This window comes from Octopus sinensis, linkage group LG2, assembly GCF_006345805.1.
Source record: "Octopus sinensis linkage group LG2, ASM634580v1, whole genome shotgun sequence".
NCBI lineage: Eukaryota > Metazoa > Mollusca > Cephalopoda > Octopoda > Octopodidae > Octopus > Octopus sinensis.
Window position 1 is genome coordinate 86,916,536 of NC_042998.1, and position 14,828 is coordinate 86,931,363.

The 14,828-nt window shown below is 37.3% G+C and overlaps 1 long non-coding RNA gene across 1 annotated transcript; it reads left to right on the forward strand.

The window, feature by feature from the left end:
• Positions 1-7,243: 7,243 nt before the first annotated feature.
• LOC118768464 lies at positions 7,244-14,265 on the forward strand. The gene is made up of 3 exons (XR_005004322.1): positions 7,244-7,364; positions 12,405-12,445; positions 14,180-14,265. It is a non-coding gene; the product is annotated as an uncharacterized LOC118768464 (long non-coding RNA).
• The last annotated feature ends 563 nt before the right edge of the window (positions 14,266-14,828 follow it).

A 14,828-nucleotide genomic window follows, 5' to 3' on the forward strand; every position in this document is an offset into this window, starting at 1 on the left:
ATATCCAGCTGACGGTGTTCGATTACATGATCCATCTGAAAATCATAGTACCAGTGTATCATTACTTTTCCATCCTCCTGCATAACTTTACTTGATACATGCTCACACCAGTTCTCTGTTACTTCATATTGGTATTTACAGCATAGGAGCCAATGAAGATACATGCACACTTTATCATGGTGGCACTTGTATTCTTTTTGTGCAAGGCTCTCACATCCACTTACCAAGTGGGTCATGTTTTCCACACTCATTCCACAGAATCTACATTTCTGGGTGTCAGAAGTTTTATAGATGTTATACTTCATTGAATTGGTAGCGAGAGCCTTATCTTATGCAGTAGTGATCAGGCTTTCAGTGGTATGCTTCAAATCACCTCACTCAAGCCATGCTCACGATGCTGTATTATCCTTATCATCTTGTGTATTCCTTTCAAATTGTCCATGCATTCTCATTTCAAGAAGGTCTTCTTTTCTCTTCTCAGCTCTTTGCTTAAATTCATCTTTGCCCATCATTCATTGAATTTACACCCATATCTTTCATGGTATATTGCAGCAGGTCTTCATCACTATTTATGATATACTCAGCCAGTATTTTTCTTTTACTCCTTATACAATTTGGTTGGCACTCCGTCGGTTACGATGACAAGGGTTCCATTTGATCTGATCAACAGAACAGCCTGCTTGTGAAATTAACGTGCAAGTGGCTGAGCACTCCACAGACACGTGTACCCTTTATGTAGTTCTCAGGGAGATTCAGCATGTCAGTGTGAGACAAGGCTGGCCCTTCAAAATACAGGTACAACAGAAACAGAATGAAAGAGTGAGAGAAAGTTGTGGTGAAAGAGTACAGCAGGGTTCACCACCAACCCCTGCCGGAGCCTTGTGGAACTTTAAGTGTTTCTGCTCAATAAACACTCACAATGCCTGGTCTGGGAATTGAAACCACGACTGAGAGTCTGCTACCCTAACCACTGGGCCATTGCGCCTCCAACCTTATACAATGGGCTATACTAATTAGTCCTCTGCCACCACTCTTTCTTTTCATATACAGTCTGTTTTCATTTACTTCAGGGTGTAGCGCCCCATGCAGCGTCATCAACTTTCTCGACCTTCTATCCAGTGTTGATATTTCCTCCATAGTCCATTTGAGGATAGATGCACTATATCTGACCACTGCAACTGCCCATATATTCATTGCAGTAATCAAATTTTTGGCATTCAGGTTGGATTTCAAAACCATCTTCACCCATTTTTGATACACCTCACTGACCTTGACTTTCATTTCTCTTTGTAGAATGTCTAAATTCCTAAACACCCATATCCACTACCATCAGGTTCACCCATGGTTTCTTCTTATGTTTATCACAATCCTCTGCAGGCTGCTTTTTTCCCTCTTTCATACTAAGTACTGAGCCTTTGGTGATCCTAAATTCCATACTGATGTTTATTAATATTATTATTATTATTATTATTATTATTATTATTATTATTATTATTATCATTATTATTATTATTATTATTATTATTATTATTATTATTATTATTATCTTTTCTTCTTCTTTCAAATTTGCTTCCATTTCTTGCCGAGTGTCTTCCCGACTCCTAGGGCAAAGAAACTCATAGTATACATTGGGAGGCCATTAAACTAAACTCACTAGTTCGTTAATTTTTTTAAATTTTTAAATTTTTTTTTTAAAGTTAAATTAAAATACATGGGTAGTAATAGTTCTCACATCGATAATGCTCTTCTCAATATGTGTGATGTACCAGTTAAGACAATCTTTTGCACTTCTTGCAGGGATGGTAAGCCAGGGATCATTCTCATATAATTTTCGGTTCCCTTCTTGATCATTCCTAGTGCTCCTACGATCACTGGTATTGTAACTGCCTTGAGATGCCACATTTTCTCAACTTCAATGAGCAGGTCTTTATATTTTCTGAGCTTGTCAAACTCTTTCGCCGAGATATTATGATCACAGGGGATGCTCATGTCGATCAATAAGCAAACTTTATTGTTTTGGTCTTTCACAACAATATCCGGTTTATTGGCTTTGATGGTTTGGTTTGTATGTACTGGAAAGTCCCACAGAATCGTTACATTTTCTCCTTCAGTTACAGCTTCAGTGTGGTGATTATACCACTTGTCGGCAGTTTTGATATTGTAATGCTGACTTATTAGCCAGTGTAGATATTGGCCAACTCTGTCATGTCTTAATTATACTCCACTGGTGCTAAGAATTTACATCCAGAGATTAGGTGGTCCACTGTTTCAATCATGTCGTTGCAGAATCGGCATTTTGGGTCTGCTCCATTTTTCATCACATTGGGCTGGTAGTTCCGAGTTAATAGGCTTTGATCTAGAGCAGCCAGGATGAAACCTTCGCTCTCTGCTTTTAGCCCTGAGCTCCGTCGCCACTGATGGGTTTGCTTCTGGTCAACATCAGCTTGTTTGCTACGGGCCACATATTTGCCGTGCAGAGGTTTCTCCTCCCACCTATCAGCCAATTGCTCGTGCGCTTTTTTCATTGCCATCATTTTCACCTTCTTTGCAACAATAGTTGCCGTACTTCCCTCGGGTTGTTCAGTTTGGGTATCCTGCACGAGATCAATAGCAAATTTTTTGCTTTCCTTTATGATAGAATGAAGCTTCTTTCGTCTCTCGTGATTTTCCATGAGCTTTAGCATCCAGTCATTTGTTATTTCAAGATATTTGGCCAGTCCAATTGTGGTTGTTTTATAAGCTAGTTCAAATTGGATCAGGCCTCGACCTCCTTGGGCTCTGGGGAGGTAAAGGCGATCTACGTCTGCCTTTGGGTGGTGCATCCTATTACAACTCAGCAGCTTGCGTATTTTCCTATCTATATTGTTTACTTCACTCATATTCCAGTTCAACACATTGTAGCTATAAGTAACAACTGGAACTGCTAAGGAATTTATAGCTAACACTTGTTACATGCATTTAGTTCAGATTTCAGGACTGCACGGACTCTCCTATAACATTCCTTCCTGATCTTCTCTTTCATGCTTGCATGCTGAATACCAGAGCCTTCATTTATCTCTAAATATTTGTATGTTTGTTCTTGCTCAAGCTCTCTTATGACTGTGTCAACATCTAGCACGACTGAATTTGTGGTCTTCACTTTCCCTTTCTGGAAAGTGGCCTTGGCACACTTCTCAAGCCCAAACTCCATCCTGATGTCATCGCTGAATGCTTTCACAGTATGCAATAGGACTTCAAGCTCATTATTGTCTTTACCATAGAGTTTTAAGTCATCCATATAAAATAGATGGCTTATTGTTTTATTGGCAATTTTATACCCATACCCTGTTCTGTTTAATTCACTTGTAAGGGGTATTAGGGCTATGCAGAATATTAGAGGTGAAAGTGAGTCACCTTGAAAAATTCCACAGTTGATGTTTATATTCTCTGAGGCAAGTACTCCATTAGAGTGGTATAGTTGGAGATTCGTATTCCACAATGACATATTGTGCTTCAGGAAGCTTGAAATCACAGGGGAAATTTTGAAGGTGTCCAGCGATCTCAAGATCCATGGATGCGGTATACTGTTGAAGGCCTTTTTATAGTCAATCCATGCAGAGCTGAGATTTCTGCACTTGTTGTGACAGTTCTCAAGGATCATACGATTAATTAGCAGTTGATCTTTGCATCCGTATGAGCCTCGGCGGCACCCTTTTTGTTCAATAGGGAAAATATCGTTCTTCTCCATGAATGCATATGTTTTCTCCGCCAGGATAGATGTTAGGATTTTATACGTGGTGGATAGACAGGTTATAGGCCGATAGTTTTTTGGAAGGTTGGTTTCATTATTCTTTGGGAGTAGGTAAGTAATACCACTTGCTAACCATTCAGGTGTTTTCTTTGGGTCTCTCATAATTCCATTGACCAGCTGAACTAGCTTACCGTGTGCGCATGGGAGCGATGCGAGCCAGAAATTCGGCACCCTATCTTTACCGGGAGATTTCTAATTATGGGCCTTTGTGAGTGCCTTTCTTAGGTCTGCTATTGTGATGTCTTCCCATGCTTGTTGTTGTAAATTTTGGTAGGATCCTTCTGTTTGTATAATCCAGTCTGCATTTATGTTGTACGTCTTGTCACTCCAAATCCTTTTCCAAAAGTTTTGAACTTCTTCCATGGGAGGGGGGTCTTTAACGGTTACTTTCTCCTTCCCTATTTCTCTGTAGAATTTTTTGGCATTGGATGTGAACAGCTTATTTTGCTTGTAAAACTTGTTTCTCTTCTCAAATCTTCGTATACTTTGGGCTTTTGCTTGGACTTTTTGTTTCAGCGTTTCTTTTATTGATACCAGTTCTTCTCTTGGTGAGGATCCAAATTTTCTCTTCATCTTTCTTCCTGTTCTGGATCTTACATCATTTCCACATATTAGTTCATTTAATATTGATATTTCCCCTCTCATAAATTCAATCTCTTTTTCAATTTTACTTCTCCAGGTTTGATTTCTTCCCAGGTTTGGTTTTCTTTGTTTTTTCGGGGGCATACAGCTGGTTTCAATTGCCCTAGCAGAAGCATAAATAATTTCATTTAACTCAGTAAAATCAGGTTTTAATTCTTGTATTATTTCATTTGTTACATAGTTGCCAATTTTGATTTGTTTTTTATTTTGGTTTGTATTTGAGAGTTTATGAAGTGGTTCTCTATCATTCATACTTGTATGTCTTACAACTTCAAGCGTATTCAGGATTTTCTGCCTCATTTCTGCCATAGACTCTCTGTGTTCTTCAGCAAATGCGAGATCTTCAGTTACTGTTGTTTTATCATTTTCCTGGTTATCTTTAACAGGTTCAATAGAATTTCTTGTATCTTCAGGCCTTTGTGTACTTTGGTCAGATGGCAGTCTTTCAATTAAGCCTCGTGTTGGGCTATTCTGTTCATCTGATTCTTCATTTCCTTTGTGTCTTATATTTATGTCATTTTCTGTTGCGTGCTTGATCGCGCTTATTTCACTGTCTGTGAGTCTGTTATTTCTAAGGATATCCCTCCTCACATTTGCCAATTTGTTCTCGTCCAAATAGGGCCTACTGTCTTGATTCCATGTTCTCCATATACTGTAAGAGTTTGCGGTGTGTCTCTCTTGAGATGGCCTACCTAATGCATTGTAATAAGTGTATATTACTTCTTTATACTCTTTTCAGGTCCATTTGTTCCGCTTACATTTTTCTTTCTGTGGTGGTTGTGGTGGTGAACTTGGAGGGCTCGAGTTGGGGGATTTCCCGTTCAAGTGACCATCCATGTCCATATTCGGAGAACAGTTTGTGCCAGTTGATGACTTTTCGATCCCAGGCTGGCTCTTCCCTGGGGACGCGCTTCCAGATTAACCATAGGACAAGCGATTTGGTATACTGATTTAGTTTTCCTTTTAGTTTCCAAAAACATTTTGGTGCTACGATAATGTTATCATTTTTGAGCTTTGAGTGGCTCGTGGGGAGACGGCCATCATTGCCGTTACAATTATAATCATACCATTATAGCAGCTGTAGCCGGCTTATTATTAATATTATCATCACCATTATTATCACTATTATTATTATCAAAACTATTACTATCATTATTATCATCATCACCATCACCATCATCATCATCATCATCATCAATGATATTGTTTTATGTATAGTCACAGCAATATCTTATTATTGTTATTTTTGTTTTTATCATTATCACCATCACAGTATGTTGGCAGCGGGTTGAGTTGTGTGTCTGTCTGTCTCATTGGCTGGCTGGCTGTCTTCAACGCCAGAATTCTTGCCTGGCAGATGATACATTCATATTTGGTTAACATCTAAAGAGCGGAGGTGAGGTTTGTGTTGGCTGAACTGTGTGTGTGTGTGTGTGTGTGTGTGTACGTGTGTGTAGATAGATAGATAGATTATCAGCACTATTACTATCATTATTATCATCATCACCATCAGCACCATCATCATCAGTGATATTGTTTTATGTGTAGTGACAGCAGTATCTTATTATTATTTTTGTTTTTATCATTATCACCATCACCACCACTACTACCATTGTTTGGGGCAGTGATTGGTGAAGAGGTCATGCTCTATGGGTCTATAAATAGATTCAGCGGATGGTGGAGAGACAGCCCAAGAGACAAAGGACATTAATGGTCAGGAGAGGTCAAACTTTTCTATTTTTTTTTCTTTTTGAAGAGCAGTTCAGCCTGTTATATTTGTAATTAATGGTAGGAAGAGAGAAAGAGACTATGTATATATATACCCACACACACATGTATATGTGTACTCACACACACATATGTATATGTATATGTATATATACTATTATTATTATTATCTTTATTGCTTACTTTTAATCTGCATGTTTGTTACAATCAGTTGCCAAGACACACACAGCATCCTGGGGGTAAGTAAAGCGGAAGAGATGTTACAGTATGACTGAAATCTTGGGGAGTGGGTGTAGCAAAATATCTCCATATAATACAACACAGACATTTAAATAGATAGGGTTTTCTGAGGATGTGGGCAGTACTTGTCAGCAAAATCTTTTGGATTTCTCTGAGACATGGTTTTCTTGGGATCTTATGTAGATGTTTCTGGCATCCTTTTTTAAAATTTATATTTCTTTCATTTTTTTATTATTATAATTGTTTTGACTTAGGATTAATCTTATTCCTGGTAGAATTTACGTAGGTTGCATGTTACTATCTGTAATTTTAGATATCCACATGATGAACCATGCAATGTTCAAAACCTTTGTAATGGTATTCTCTGCTCCTAAGAGGCAAATCTTCTTTAGAAGCTCTGCAGGAGATTCCATTCCAGTCTTCTTTATTCATTTGCAGTCTCTAACGCAGCAATTACCACAGTCACAATCTTTACAGATTTTTGTTGTTTTTGTTATTTTTGTTGTTTTTGTTGTTTTTGTTGCTGTTAAGGCAGTTGATTGTCAAAATCATTACAGTGTCAGAGACAAAATCCTTGTGGTGTTTGTATTGGTGCTTTTACATTCACAAGTTAAATCTTGTCCAGGCTATATTTGCTGTTCATCCCTCCAGAAGCAATGTAATAAAGTACCAATGAAGTACAGGGATCAGTTCAATTAACTAATCCCCATCCAACAAATTGTTGGATTTCTGCCACAGAAATTATTATTTAATTATTGATGTTGTTGTTATGTGGTTTTTATGTTTATGTTTACTGTTCTGTGAAAATCCTTATTGATTGACATTTCTTGCTCTTCTAGCGACCTGAATCACCTGGAGCTGCCAACAGCAATGAAAAGAATTTCACAAGTATTATTACAGTCACTGTGATGTTGGTTTGCATATTCATCATTACGATGCTTCTGTCTCATGCAGGTAATCAGAGGTTGGTAGTTCCCAAACTGATGAACTCATTTTCTTTTATATATTTACCAAATATAAACTTTTGAAAATTTTATATGGAATGATTTCAAATCAAAGAAGCTTTTGTGATCAGAGATGAAGGTCAAAATTCATTCATAGATGAGGTAAAATATTGCTAACAAGTTTTGTAACATTGACATTTAGGATGACTTTCCAAGTGAATTGTAATATTTGGAAGGAAGTATGAATTTATTGAGAAGCTGTTAATTAAAAATTGGAGAACAGATTTTTAAAATTTTAAACGGGCTCAAATATTTTATACACATTAGTACCTTTAAGCTGCAAAATGAGTGTGTTGTGTTGGGCCCCTCTTGGGTTGGGTAAACAAAAGGCTTGGACTGCTTACTGGCAATCTCACTTTATTTGTGCAGACTCTCAAGACATTGTATAACATTTGAATGATAGTGTTCAAGATATAGTGAAGTTCCAGAAATAGTAAGTCATACATTCAAGTAGTATGTCTTGGTTGCAGCTAATGAGAATGCATTGACAAAATTTGAAACAGTATTATCATCCACGAGACATTAATATTTTAAAAGAATGTTTAAGCCTTTTGTTAACTTATTTCTTTTGAAATACAACGACCTTTGTTTCAATTAAGTTTGAAAATAACAAAGAATTCAGTAAAATAATTTTTTATCATTAAAGTGATGTTTAACATGAAAGATTTCGTTTAGATTACTTTAAACAGGAAGTTTATATCATAGAACCAGGGACAGTCTCAGGTGGGTTGTTATTATTAGAGTTAAGAAGATTACAAAATATTGAAACATTGTGTTGCCCCCAAATAAATTGTTTGGAAGATAGGTAAGTGTGACTAAATTGGCATTGGTAAACATGATGAACTTATGGATACAATAGTGATGATGGAAGTGTTTTTCAAACTATATAAAAATGGAAGAGAAGGTTGGGAAGACATTAGTAACAATATCATCATCATCATCATCATCATCATCATCATCGTCTAAAGTCAGTTTTCCATGCTAGCATGGGGTGGACGGTTTGACTGGGGTCTGGGAAGCCAGGAGGCTACACCAGGCTCCAGTCTGATCTGGCAGTGTTTCTACAGCTGGATGCTCTTCCTAACACCAACCACTCCATGAGTGTAGTGGGTGCTTTTTACGTGCCAGGCAAGGCTGGCAACGGCCATGATCAGTTGGTGCTTTTTACGTGCTACCGGCATGGAAGCCAGTCAAGGCCGCGCTGGCAACGGCTACGTTCAGATGGTGCTTTTTATTTGCCACTGGCACTGGTATCACAACTACAATTTCCATTGATTTTTTGATCGATTTTGATTTCACTTGCCTCAACAGCTCTTCGCAAGCAGAGTTTTGTGTCCAAAGAAGGAAAGGTATGCATAAGTGGACTGGCTACATCCCAGGTAAAGGCCACGGGTTATGGTCTCATTTGTCCTGCCAGGTCTTCTCTGCCTTGGTGAGACCTAATGTTTGAAGGTCGTGCTTCACCACCTCGCCCCAGGTTTTCCTGGTCTACCTCTTCCACAAGTTCCTTCAACCGCTAGGGTGTGGCACGTTTTCACACACCTGTCTTCATCCATTCTCGCACACCACAACTGATGCTTCTTAGGTCCAACTTTTCTCTCAAGGTACTTACACTCTGTCGAGTATGAACACTGACATTACACATCCATCGGAGCATACTGGCTTCATTTCTTGCAAGCTTGTGCATATCCTCAGCAGTCACGGTCCATGTTTCACTGCCATGTAGCATGAATAGGCAAAAAAATTTTGTTGGAGTACCTTATAGTAAATAGTGACTTTGAAATCCTACTAGACCACAATGCATGATTTTTTTGAATGGATATTCTGGTTAGGAAGCTGTTTTGGAGGATCCTCAAACAAACACCATGATCTTTTTCTCACTATATTATTGTAAACAATCCAATTTTCATCTCCAGTTACCAGTTGCTTCAAGAAAGGCTTATTTCCATTGCATTTTAGAAGAATATCAGAGATACCAGTCTCTGCAGTTTTGTTCTGACAGTTTGTGAAGCACCCAAACGTAAAAGTATTCGTAAATGGTACTTTTGGAAACTTCCAACTTCTTTGCAAGACCTCTAGTCATACAATTCAAGTTTTCCACCACAGTTACTGTTATAATGTGGATCCTTGTCCACTTGTATGTTGCTATTGGCACTGTAATATTTTTGTTGCCACTATTATGTTGTGGTGGTATTCTGTGTCTTATTATCTTTTGACTTTGAAACATCTACCTTGACGATAACTCAAACATGTATATATCATGTAACTGACACTGACTCCAACAAAGAACTTGTATAATAACTTTACTACTACTGACCTTCTAAAACGACTGACTGTCTGACCTCATAGTCTCTGTATCTTACCACACCAGTTTATCACATGGCAAGGAGTGTACCATTTTCACTATGTCTCCCCTTTTAGTTTCTTTTTCTGTGGGAAGCAAGTAATTTTATTTTACTTTATTCACCCCTCTTCTCTTTTTAACGTTTTTTTTTCAACTTAATACTTTTCTTTTTGGTATCTATTTGTAGGAACTCTGTGTTCTTCCTTTTCCTTCGAATTGTATGCATAGGTTCAACCCCCTGTAACAGTGTTGGTACCTGGAATGTGTCATATATCCATTCCATAGGTTCTTCCAGGCTGTTTGATTCATTTTCTATGAATCTCTTCTTCAATTCATTTCTGTGTCTTTTTTCAATACCTTTTCTGCTTTTAATTCTGTACATCAGTTTTCCTATGTACTTTGTAATTTTTCTCGTACTGTTTTCTGTTTTTATACGACCTCATGTTCCCCTTATCACCAATGTTGAAAAATTTTGATAGTGTCTATCCTGGCACTTTTTCTTTCCTTGCCAGGTAACAGTTTATGAAAAACTGATTTCCCCTTCCTAGTGGACATCAGTTCTGCTGGTGAGCTTTTTGCTGGTGTATTGGGGTTTGGTGCCACCCTATATACCCTTAGGAATTGCTGCAAAGCAACTTTGTTTGTTACTTCCTTGTTTGCTTTTCTCAAAGCTCTTTTAAAAGTGTCGACAAATTGCTCTACCTGTCTATTTGAGCTGGGATGGTAAGACACTATCGTTTTATGTTCTTCCATGAACATTTCAATGAATTTTCTAAATTCACTGGACAAATTGTGTTCCATTATCAGATACAATTACATCTGGGATGCCAAATCTTGGGAATAATTCATGCAAAAAATTCATCATAATTGAGTCAGTTTGTCTTTTGCACTAAACAATTTCCAGCCATTTTGTAAAATTGTCAACTACGACTAAGAAGTAATAACCCTTTAACAGACCCACAAAGTCGATATGTAGTCTTGACCAGGAACTTTTTACTTATGGCAAAGGCTCCCATTTTCTATAGGCAATTTTGCTGCCAGAATACATCCTCTGCAGTCTTTTACTACATTTTCAACTTCATCTTTGGCCAATACACATAGCTGCACATAAACAATTTTATCCTTGCGATTTCTGGATGTCCAATATGGAATTCTTTCAACATTCGCTTTTGTAGAATCTCAGGTATCACTACCTTTTAGCCATACATAAGTACCCCATCACGTGTTGAATATATGATTACATCAAGTTTTTTTTTCTTACGAAACGATTTTTTGTTTTCTTTTGCTGACCATAAAGTTTTATTTTCATTAATGAACTTGTCTTCTGATGCATATCGCTTTATCTCCTCCAGGGTTATTGATAACTATCGTACAGTGTTCCATATTATGTGTTTAATTTCCCCTTCAGCTCTTAGGGTTGCTATTGCTGTGTCTTTGAATGGTTTGCCATTTCTGGGTATTAACCAGGATAGACCTTCATCATGTCCTAGCATTTGCAAAGGTAAATATTCCATTGCATAGTTGTAGTTTAGTGGTATGGTGACCCTTTGCTGCAACCAGTTTGCTGCATGCATTGGGATTCCTTTCTTGGATCCATAAATCGAAACCTGTGGAACTTTTTTATGCCACATATTTTGCAAAACCAACTTTTGCATGAAAATTCTTGTCAAACGACAAGGGAACTGGCAGAGAATATGGAATGCTCCTACACTGCTATAGAGAAGCATCTTCATTCGATGGGAAAGTTTCAGAAGTATGGAGCATGGGTTCTGCATGCTCGAAGTGACAACAACAAAAATCAATTAGCCACAATCTCTGCTGGTTTGCTTGCTTGTCACCGCTCAACTCATGGACACAAGCAATGATTTCTTTACCGAATCATAACTGGTGATGAAAAACGGTGTCTGTACATCAATATGAAGCTGCAGAAGGAATGGCTTAGCCCTGGTAAACAAGTAACATCACGTGTGAAACAAGATCTTCATCCGTGTAAAACGATGTTGTGCATATGGTGGGACTGGGAAGAGATTATCCATTATGAATTGCTTGAACAGAACCAAATGGTTAATGTGGAACTCTATGTTCAGCAGATGGAATGACTCAACACTGCTATTTAAGACCTAATTGGCAGCATGGAGTTTTTCTACTGCACAACAACACCTGCCCTCATATCACCAATATGACCAAGGAAGCCATTCAAACGCATGGCTGGGAAGTGCTGCCACACCCACCATACTCTCCTGATTTAGCACCAATGGTTTTCCACCCCTTTCGATCTCTTTCAAATGCTATGCATAGAGTTTTGTTCAATACTGGGGCAGAATTAAAAGCTTAACTGGATCAATTTTTCGAGTTGAAATCAGGTGATTTCTGCCAGCGAGGTAGTGAAAATCTTGTTGAACGTTGGGAAGAAGTTGTAAACAACAAGCGTGAATACATTATTGATTAATTAGTTGTTATTTCTTATTAAAGCTTTTAAAAATTTAAATTTTAAAATACTGCGGAAACTTAGTTACCAACCCAATACATTTATTGTTGGAAAACAAACATTTCCACTAAAATATTCTCTCTCTCACACTCTCTCTCTCTCTCTCTCACACACACACACAATGACATATTTGTTTGTCTGTTCACTGCTTATTCTATTTCTCTTCAGATATTCCAGGGAATTAAGAGCAGCTAAAACCACTAAAAAACGTAAGTTGTTTTAATGTCTGTGTCTTTGGTTTGGAATGGATGCAACGTCAACTTTTTGTCTGCAAAATTGACCTTTGAGATGTCCTGTATCTGTGGGATATAATTTTTAACTTACACTGGCCTTTATGTATTGTGTTTCAGCATTGAGAGAGAGAGAGAGACACTTGCTACTGTTTAGAATCATGAGGATGAAAAGCATAAAGTGTTCTAGGTTAAAAGGCGGTGTATTTGAATTTAATCAAAATGTTATTGAAGTGAATACATCTGGAATAACACTTCTATACTTACCCTCAGTTATAATGAAAGAAAATGACACAGAACGCAAACACATCAGCATCGATTGTCAAGTGATGTTGGGGGGACAAACACAGATACACAAACACACACACATATGTTTTATTTCTATTCCTGAGCGCCATACTAATACAATTATTTGTTTGTACTCCACCTACCTTCGTCTTTTGTTTATTTTCGTAAAGCTTCCTGTTATATATATATATATATATATATACATATATATATATATATCTATATATATCTATAGAGAGAGAGAGAGAGAGACATATATACATATATACGATGGGCTTCTTTCAGTTTCCATCTACTCACAAGGCTTTGGTCGGCCCTAGGCTATAGTAGAAGACACTTGCCCAAGATGCCACGCAGTGGGACTGAATCCAGAACCATGTGGTTGGTAAGCAAGCTACTTACCATGCAGCCACTCCTGCACCTATAGTGATCAAGTGTTTGTGCTGCACATTAGCTCATACTCTGTGTCAAATTGATATTATCTGTGCAGGTGCACGGTGTGCCAAACATCAGGTGCTGAAGTGATTGCAGAGCAACATGAGCTGAACTGTTTTATTGAAGGATACAATGCACCACCCCCTCTGAGAATAGAACTCACAATCTTGCATTTGTGACTGCACCACAATAACTACAAGGTGACTTGCTTTCACACACACATATATACACACACAAGTGTATACTCACATAGCTAAATACTAAGGTGGACATATAGATATAGTGAGAGACACACATTCTCCACTATAAAAACACACACGCATACACACAGACATACATGCACATACACATTCAATTATACATGGGCTACAAATATATAGATGGTGATGATGATGATGATGATGATGATGATGATGTTGATGGTGGTGATGGCACTGCTGATGTTGTTGGTGATCCTGGTTGTGGTGGTGCTGCCAATCTGGTTCTGATGATGGTGATGCTGTTGTGATGCTGGTTGTAATGCTGATGTTGGTAATGGTGGTGGTGGTGATGATGGTAATGCTGCTACTAGTCCCAGTGATGGTGGTACTGATATTGGAGGTGATGGTGATAATGGTGGTGGAGGTTGTGGTCATGACAAGGGATGATAGCAGTGGTGGCATTTAATTCCAAGTGAACTCTAGTCAACCTTGCTAAGGATAAAAAACCATTCACCCTGGGTGAAATTGACCTGTCTTGATGAGCAGGTGGAATCTTTGGCAAGAAACAGAAATAAAACAACTACAACAAAAATTTAGAAACCAACCAGACAGCACACCAGAACAAAAACAACAAAAAACCATGAAAGAGAGAGAGAGAGAGAGAGAGAGAGAGAGAGAGAGAGAGAGAGAGAGAATTATAGCAGGCATTCTTTTAATTGATTAACATTATTTTGTTTCTTGTATATTTGTATAAAAAAAACTTACATTTTTGTTTTTTGTATTATTTTAGTAAACCCTGCCTTTAATGATGATATTGGTGTTACGCATCCCCAAAATACTTATATTAAACTACAGAACCGTAACAAATTTGATGATGATTCACCATATTCAAGTTGGACACTGTGATTAAAGAATGTGATACAGAAATAAACAGAAATAAACATAAGTACTGGGCTTACAAAGAATAAGTCCTGGATGGCTGCAGTCAAATGACTGAAACAAGTAAAAGAGTAAAAGAGAGTAAAGAGTATTACTTCTTTTGATAATTTAAATCATAATTTAGATGTTGAGCCACTGAAGTGTAATGAATTAAATGTTATATTTAGTTGTCAGTTTAAAAGGAAATAAAAAATAAATCTCATCAATAGTTGATGCTTTTGATTTTGAATGTTTTATCAAACTTGAACACAGATTAGAAAAATATATTTTATATATATGTAAACTCCATTAACTAAATTTGAAACTTAAAACATTAGGATCAGTTTCCTACAATACATTTATTATGTTAAATATTTGAGATAAAAGAATAGAGTAAATAGAAAGAAAAATGTTTTTATTTGTGAAGATATAATTTAGCTTAATAAAAACATTAATAAACTGTAGAATATCTTTAACCAAGTTATACTCTAGTTTTTAATTACAAAACTATTTTACAAAAC